This window comes from Pocillopora damicornis, chromosome 13, assembly GCF_964200805.1.
Source record: "Pocillopora damicornis chromosome 13, jaPocDami1.2, whole genome shotgun sequence".
NCBI lineage: Eukaryota > Metazoa > Cnidaria > Anthozoa > Scleractinia > Pocilloporidae > Pocillopora > Pocillopora damicornis.
Window position 1 is genome coordinate 6,113,806 of NC_142682.1, and position 9,095 is coordinate 6,122,900.

The 9,095-nt window shown below is 37.3% G+C and overlaps 1 long non-coding RNA gene across 2 annotated transcripts; it reads left to right on the forward strand.

The window, feature by feature from the left end:
• Nucleotides 1-781: 781 nt before the first annotated feature.
• LOC149035200 (uncharacterized) lies at nt 782-3,587 on the forward strand. 2 transcript variants are annotated; one of them, XR_016182475.1, is made up of 4 exons: nt 782-841; nt 1,650-1,739; nt 1,872-1,975; nt 3,332-3,587. It is a non-coding gene; the product is annotated as an uncharacterized LOC149035200 (long non-coding RNA). The 2 variants fall into 2 exon arrangements; XR_016182476.1 differs by having other exon boundaries at nt 828-845.
• Nucleotides 3,588-9,095: the final 5,508 nt, after the last annotated feature.

Below are 9,095 nucleotides of genomic sequence, written 5' to 3' on the forward strand. Positions count from 1 at the left end.
CTAAATGTGACAGGGATCTTAAGCAAACCACGACGGTGACGGCAACGAGAACATGGAAAAACAAAAGATCTAATTGGCAGAAAAATAGCTCCGCTCGTGCGTTTTAAAACTGTGTACGTTTCTTAGCCGTCCTATGTAAAACAACAACGTGAAATCACAATTTGCGTCGTCTACGGACCGAAACCGCGACGGCAAATTATTTTAATTTCCATTTGGAACTCAGCGCTTCTTTTATACGTCATGCGGAAGTTGAGGTGTGGGGAAGTTAGGGACGGTAAACACATGCAGCCATTTTTTAAATTCTAAGTAAAGGCAGAAATTCGTTTTTTAATCGAAGCCTTCCTTGACGTTGCCGTCCTGACCGCTTGAGGTCCTTAATATAGTATCTGTTGTTGTTGTTTTTCTCCTGTTCTGCTTTTATTTGAGTGTGTTGTTAATGTGTTTTTCTTCGTTTTCGAAGCCATTATTTTGTGTCATTTAAGATTGTTAACTAAATTATAAAACTGAAATCTGCCTTTTTCTTTTGTTTTGCATTCAATGCGAGTTATAAAATATTTCCAGCGTAATCAAAATATTCTAACCTATTACAACACAAAAGACAGTTTTGCCGTCGCCGGGAGTGCAGTCCGCTATTGATTATCTTAGCTATCAACAAAATTTAAATTCACTGAGGACGTCTCGGCGGTTAATATTTATTAATTGTTAAGTTGAATATTAATCAATAGATTACTGTTTAATAAAGGTTATGCATAAGAAATCAACGAGTGATTTCTTTCGATTCTTATCGTCTCGTCGAAATGTTGACGTCTGTTTTGAAATCAAAGGCCGCACCGCTTTTGTGGTAGGTAAATGATAAATCAATATTGTTTCAGTGGCACATCAAATTAACTTATTGTGTGTTGGATTCCTTCTGAGGCACAACATTATTACTCTAGATATACTGTTTAACTGATGCGTTAATTTGAGGGATTTAACAGTGGGCGTTAGGTGATTTACATGATTGCTGTCTGTAGGCTAGGGTTATGGGCACCAACTTACTTCTTCGTACTTAGGTCGTCACATATAATTCTTATCACTTTGTCAGGCATTGTAGTACATTTTACGGGCTAAAAAAAAAAAACAAATTGGCGGGCTGAGATATATTTTAGCCCGCTCGCACGCTCGCGTAATGGTTCAGACTGTTTTCTTGTCATTTTGTTTTGTTCATATTTTCTTAAAGCCCTCCAAAGTGATGATGATATTAATACAGTTTATACTCTTGGGCGCAAATTTTAACACTCTGAGTCGGGACCAAAACATATTTCGCGAAACACGAACTCTATTGTTTTATTAGCACGATTATAAATGTATGTCAATAACTTTCCATCATTTAATAACCCCATGCCCTTTGAATTTTTTTTTGTTAATTCATAAATGGATGAAACCAAATACTGAGGGAAGTCGTTAGGTTGGTTTCAAATATTAGCAAAGCATTTTTTAAGGCTTCCGGTAGTGATTCGATTATATCAATACACTCAGACATTGCTAAATTTGTTTTTCAAGTTGAGCCTTTAATCTTAGCGGAATGACAAATACGCCTCATTAAAAACGTTCTCTCATTGGCTAGTGTTTGATTTAGTTTGATGCATTAATACTGCATATTCCATCAGGCGTGTTAACGTGAAGTGGCCTGTTCCCTTTCGATCAGAAGAGCGAGAACTGTTTCATAACCCAAGCGATCGAAACTGAGATCTTAAAAGGTAAAAACCTCTCCGTTTGAACTTAAGTGTGTTTGAACTTGTCTGTTGAAGTTGTGGATAAAATAATTATTTCGCGGAATGTTTGACTTCCAGGCAGCTAAATACGAGTTCCGTGTGATATTTTTTCCCCAGGATGGCAGACAAAGATGCTGTGTTCGATGATATCAGTAAGTTTGATGCTTCAAAACTAAAGAAGACTGAGACTACAGAGAAGAATACTCTTCCGACCAAGGAAAGTAAGAGATGAATTTTTTTTTTTCGTTTTACACGCACAGAAGCTTTTTGCGATCTTGAAGTAAACCAACAAAGTGTGCAACGTCGCAAGTTTGTCAGCGCTGGAAGTAGTCAGGCGAATAAATCAATTCATGCCCCGTTAACAAAACAAAATGGGTTTCATTTTCAATCTTCTGAGTCAAGCTCACATCCACTAATTTGATTTACTTGAAGTCATGATGGTTTGATCTTAGCCGTTTATAAGGAAAGAAATTCGTAAATAACGTTGCAAACTAATTAAGTCAATTTTTTGAAAATTCTGTAAAAAAGATTCATCGAAGGCGGAAATACATGGAAACCGCCCGGAGCCAGTAGACCGCTAATTTGCTTTTTCTGTCTGTTTCTATACAAACAAGGTTTATTCATGGAAAAGAGGGTTAAAAGGCTATTTGTTTTACCGCTGAAACGAGATCATGTTTAGGCAGTCAAGACATTTATCGCCTAATATGGTGGGGAAAGTCGGAGAATTTTGTTTGTGTCACAATAAAAGTTACCTGATTACCTGATCCACCTATGGCTCTGTAGTATTCTAATGATCTCTCCGAATTAGCCGCTAATTTCTGTAGTCCCCCTTTATGATCTGCCAGCGACGACTGATTCCCCTTAAGAGCGGAGAGTTTAAATCTCTCGTATTAAGTAATGATGTATCACTGCTTATTTCAGGCTAAAAATATCCCCCTCCCCTCCTCTCTCCGATTGATCGTCCTGCATACAAACCTCTGGAAGTGAAGAAGGAAGGAGTCATGAGCGTCAATTTTAATCCGAACATTCTTCACTGAACACGAAAGAATTGAAATTTTATTAACCCTCCCCAACACTAAAGATTACAATGAAAGCCACTCAAGAGATAAAATTTCACTGCCTTGGCATTCCGTAACGAGAGAGCTCGATGAATAAAGGTCTGCTATCTGTACCGCTCTTAAGAGAAAAGTAAAAATTAAAAATAATTATTAATTGCGTGGTTCGTGAAGTCCCTGGAAGCGAGGTTAAGCTTGTGTCTATCTGTGTCTATCTCGTCATGTAACAATTCCCATGTAACACAATCTATTTTGGGAAGTAGCGTTACATATTGACTAAGACCACCTGAGAAGCTCAAACAGCACTTAAACCCTCAGAGTGACCAGCATTTCATTTTTCCTCACAGTAATACTGTCGAATCATTCATTAATATCCCGTGAGTAAAGGATATGATCGCCAACCTTAGAAGCTATGATTGTTTCACTAATTCTCATCTGCTCATGGTCAGTACCAAAGGAAATGTATAAAGGAGACTGTATACTGATGTTACTAACAATTCATTTTCTTTGTGTTTGACTTAGCTATCGACCAGGAGAAGAAAGCCTGAACTGGTGCCACAACCGTGAGCCCGCGAGGTCTGGATAGCGAACCAAATTTTTGTTTTTTTATATCTTTTTCGGTTTACGTTGCTTAAAGCACTTGATCTTGGCTGATAATTCTAGTTAGGTAACCCGAAATGTAGATCTAAAGTAAGCTAAAAATGTAAAATATTGAGATGTTATTTCTTACGAATTCCTTTGTAGTGTTGAAATAAATGTAACGATCTTTGCATGGAAACCTAGTGTGTTGTGACTTTTTGAACCAAAGGCCTTTTCGGGGATCGAAAAGAGGCTTATCAAAACCGCCAACTCAAACGGCGAATTTACGTTTGGACATCTCTGTCGAAAGAGTACGTATGTTGAAGTCCTAAATGTAATAACTGTCCTAAATGTAATAAAGTCCTAAATGTAATAACATTTGGTCCTAAATGTAATAAAGTCCTAAATGTAATAACGTTCGGTCCTAAATGTAATAAGCCTCCTATGCAATCGTTTAACTGCGCTAACATTGAAATGTTAAAGTGACAGCTGTTGCGCTAAAGAATCCTCTGTCCAATATTTATGGAATATTGCAGGCTCACTGATATTAATCAGCGTCTTTTTATTTGTTAAAGAGGTAGGTTGAGAAGCATTGGCTACAAAACCTTATACTGATACTGATGTGCTTTTGGCATCAAATTGACGGACGCAAAAGCAACGAGAACGTTGACTAATAGCCCTCTCTATATCATTGGCTCAGACTCTTCAGTGTAACAGATTTTGACGAAATACTTCTGTCTTCAGTGCTGAAGTTAACACTTGATGAACCGAATTACAAGGAAAAAGAAGTCCACCGACTTATACGTTAGACATATTCTGGGCTCAGAGGGGCATTCTTTGTACGGTCTTCCCTTACCAGATTTGTACGGGTCTGCATAAAATATATTCATAGGCGTTATTGACTGAGCGTGAGGTCAAAATGGCTTTATATTGGCTGAGTTTTTTTTTTTTTTTTTTTGCGTTTTTATGGACGGAGACGAGGTCACGGTCCATAAAAAAGTAGAAAAAGAACGAGGCTAATATCCAGTAATCTTGAAAATACCAGCATGGTCAAGAGAGTTTATATTCTCTTGGCTGAATCATTAAAGGATTCATTGTATAGCAAAATATTTCGCTTTGATAAGAATCAAGAATGGCCTGTTTATTTCGAGAGCCGATAGTGAAAGCCAACTGTGTTTGCAGCACAATAAACTCAAGAGGGTCGTTTATTTTTTTCTATGTATATGCAAATATTGTCCAAAAGTTACGAACTTTGTAAGTTTTCTTGCGTGGGATCAATACGGGGTATCCCGAGCGGGCGAGGATGGGCCCATCATGCCCGCTCAGGTAGCCAATCAGAACACAGGATTCACTTCATCTTGCCCACGTGCGCTGCTAGCTATTTGATAAAGTGACTAGTGAGCAAGATATCGACTGACCAATCATATGCTATCCCATTTCACGTGTTTCACGATCACAGATCTTGACATGTTACCTTTTTTCCACGCAAGAGTCAAATTGAACCATTGAGCTACACCAATCAACACATGATGGTCAGTTGACGGTCTAATGAACCATTCATTTTTTTCCTTTATCCCCTTATGACAGGTTCATCAGTTCCGCGAACCGAAATATTAGGAAAACGTATATTTTACAGTTGATCTCAAGTTTATATTTCATTTTTTGTCTTCACCTCTTCTCCCCGCCGTGAGGGGAGAAAATGAATAGCTAAATAGATGAATGAAAAAAGAAAGCTCAACAGTTTCCACTTATAGTCATATGGTACATGAACTGATTACTGAGGTGGAGTAAAGCCATAGAAGGCTGGAAATGCAATACCCCAAGTTCAAAATTGAATAAATCAGGATAGTCATTCTTAAAAATGAACTCAAATGCTTCATCAGAATCAATCGACACTGAATAACATTGATGTGCAAAATTTCAATAACGCTACTAATAATAATAATTTTCTTTTGGATTAACATGTGACACAGCGAAATCATTCAAACTGCTCTAAAATGGTGCATCACTACTTAAGACTTTAACACGAAAGATAACATCAACAATAGCATGCTAGTTCATCATCAATTGTAGTCAATTTCTTTTCCAAAAAGTCTTAATGGTTACGTACCAATCGATTCCATCCTATTAAGCTTCCAGCCAAGCACTAGCCCACTTTGGGCTGGAAATGATTTTCTTCAACTCGATCGATAAACCGCTTTAAGGACCATACTTCGACTGCTGATATTTCTTATGTCTAGCAAGTAAAAAGACGCTGATTGATATCAGTGAGCCCATAATGTGGCATGTATACTGGTCAGCGGTTTATTTGGTGCAACAGCTGTCACTAACATATCATTGTGGATGTCCGCCATAACAACAATGCACTGCAGGAGTCAAACGATTTCATTGGAGCCTTATTACATTTAGGACTAAATGTTATTACATTTAGGACTTTATTACATTTAGGACCAAATGTTATTACATTTAGGACTTTATTACATTTAGGACAGTTATTACATTTAGGACTTCAACATACGTATACCATACTCTAAATCGGCGGCAAGGTTGGTTTTGGGCGCCTCAAGTTATAAATGTAAAATGTGCGTATATGATTCAGTCACACTTACCCCGTACCTCCTCCTCCTCCTCCGTCATAATGTATTAAACAAAGAGGCTCCAGAGATTTTACTGTATGAAGTAAAAAAACAATTCTAAAGGAAACTTGTTGCGTATTTTAAACACTAATCGTAGGTTTACAAGAAATTCTTGGACAAAATTCGAGAAACAATTTTTAGGAGCATAAGCCATGAGATTTTTTTGGTCAGCGTAGCAAAGTAAAGAACTAACTCGCACATGGACAAACTCTATGCTAGTAAATATCTGCTGAAATATATTAAAGTTCACACGGCAACCAGGTGGACAATCAGACATAGTTTGAAGCTACACTGGTTTGCAGATTTAATGAATGTAACCGAAGAAGTTACAATTCATAGACCCAACGTTTCGACACTCCTGTCTAGTGCCTTCATCAGGGGTGAAGGCACTAGACAGGAGTGTCGAAACGTTGGGTCTATGAATTGTAACTTCTTCGGTTACATTCATTAAATCTGCAAACCAGTGTAGCTTCAAACTATGTCTATCTGCTGAAAGTTTATATACAAAAGTGATAAACCAAGCTTAACTAAGGAGCATTTGCCATTGTAAACCGTCGCTATGATAACCTGATCGGTCGGAAGTTCGGAGGTATTCATGCTTAGAACAAAGGAACAAAGTGGTTGTCAAACCAACAGTACTGCAAACTATTGAAATCGCCATCATGAGATCCAAGAAATAAGACATAAAAAATATTTCTTTCTTTCTTTGTCGTTTTGGCTTCCTTTATCGTTTTGACTTATCGTCAAGCAATCAATTGGGATCGATAAAAATTTCGAGAGCAAACAGTCCGAGGGAGCAGTCATTATTATCACCAGGAGAGGGCGAGAGAGGGCGGGGAGACAGCAGGAGTCTTTGGAGGATCAGATAGTTTTTAGGGAAACAAAGCGTCGGATTTTCAGGTACATTTTATCGTGACATAACCAAAATCATCAGACTTCCCATCCACCCGGCGATAAATGATGGCTGGTCCCCTATTCGCCTTTAATTACAAAATAACTACAGAACTGACCCTGTTCGACGTTCTCCTGTTTTTCCTTCCTCCCTGATGCTGATTACTAGATGTTCCCATTCTATGCCTGGTGCTATCCTAAAGAAAGAAGAAAATATATGCTTTTGTGCATAAATGCACACCTATCTTTTATTAAGTAAGTAATTTTCTAATGAGTGATATCAATTTCCATTACATCGGATGTTGATAATTTTAATCAGTTTCCCTACGTAGGCAACAGGAGTTTTTAAATGACCTAGAAACGCTCCTCAGCCAATGAGCGCTGTTTTATACCTTAAAAATTACGTCGGTTTTCGTCGTACTAAACCGTTACTATAATAATTTGATATGACACAGGGATGCGAGTTCTTAATAGCAGAACAAATAACTAGATATTTCGTTAGTAACAGTATTTCAATTTTATCAGAAATTGTTGTAGTAGAGTGACTTTGTAAACACAATAGTGCTATAATCCACGACAAGTCATCTTATTCAGGCAAAAATAAAAAAAAAAGTCGGAGACGGTCCGGTGGAAACACTAATTTCAATTATTTCATATTTTCTTTTGGTAGTTTCCTTCATTTTTACTTTGGTTGGCTCTGAACTGAAAAAAAAAAATAGAATCAGGTTAGGTGTATGACTAACGATATTTGTTGCTTGAAGGCAGATAAAAAGATTTTGAAAATCCTTAGTAAAAAAGCAACGAGTCTTATACGGTGAGCTAACGTTGCAATTTCTATAAACATAATACGGCAAGTAGAAAACGATATTTGCTCATCAATAACACATAGTTCAGGAGACTAGCCAGAAATTTCGGTTTTTTACTTAACTCGAGATAATGGGAAGTTTTTAATATCATGCATGGTCTCTGTGTGGAAGATGAGAGCAAAACCTTTGGAATCCAGATAATACAGTTTTTTTAGTTAAAATGCCGTAGCGACCTACTTTTCTTTCTTTGGCTGTGGTCGGGGATAATAACAAGCGTGTTAACCTTTTAACTCCCAAAATGATCAGGTTGTTAAATCTCCCCTCTGGCCACTACAAATTTTTTTGTTCATTGGTCAGGAGAAATTAGTTTTAGATCAAGGTAACAGCTTCTACCTGATGAGTTTGAGTTTTCTTATTACCTGTTTTCTGGATTACATATGGATATTGTGGGGAGAAGTCACATTTTGATCACTTCTGGGAGATGAAGAACTAATATGAAATTACTACAAGCATGAATAACTGTATGAGGTGTAGAGAAATTCAAGAAATAAAATAATAATAAAAATAATCAAATGGACGATCAAGACTCTAACTAGAAAATCACGAATTTGGTCGATGAAGCTACCCCAAGAGTCACGTGGTGCAATGATAAGTTATCATGGCGGCTTGCACTAAGGAATCGTTCCACACTGCACTGTGTGTGTTACATGAAATTCCTTTATACATTTAACTCTGCGATTTGATTTTCAAAACCGACCACGAGAATCTGACTCAACCCCTGTGTTCCTGTTAAAATTCAGTTAAAGTTAAGTTAGTTACCTTGAGAACACGTGAAAGATCGGTGCGTACATTAATCCTCTGAATTTGAACCATTCCGGTCACACATCAAGTTGGAGGAATCAGAGACACAAGCTGACCTTAGCTTTCACGAGCAGGCGATATTTGATGTAATTGATACCAAGGTTGAAAATACGTGTTTCTTGGTCCCCTGAGTTGCTGAAAAAAACGCTGACATTTCCAGTAGTTTTAGAAGCTCTTTCCACGTGCAACGAAGACTGTGATCGCAAATGTGAATATTTAATTTTTAAAGTTATTTGAAATTCAAATGAATTTTGCGAGGTTCGAAAGGCGGACCGATAAACATTCAAAAGCTCTGCGATCACTTTCGTTTGAAAACGAAAAATATTTTTTTCATCTTTGTATTTATGACGATTTAATGACCTGAGATAAGGGAAAAAAAAACTGAGTAAAATATGATATAATCAGTTCAGTTTTTTCCATATTTTTGCCCCCTCAGGCTGTTTGAGATATCCTTCAACTGAATCGCTCTAGACCTCGATGGTTGGCTTCCTATTTCTTAACAATCAGGGATTT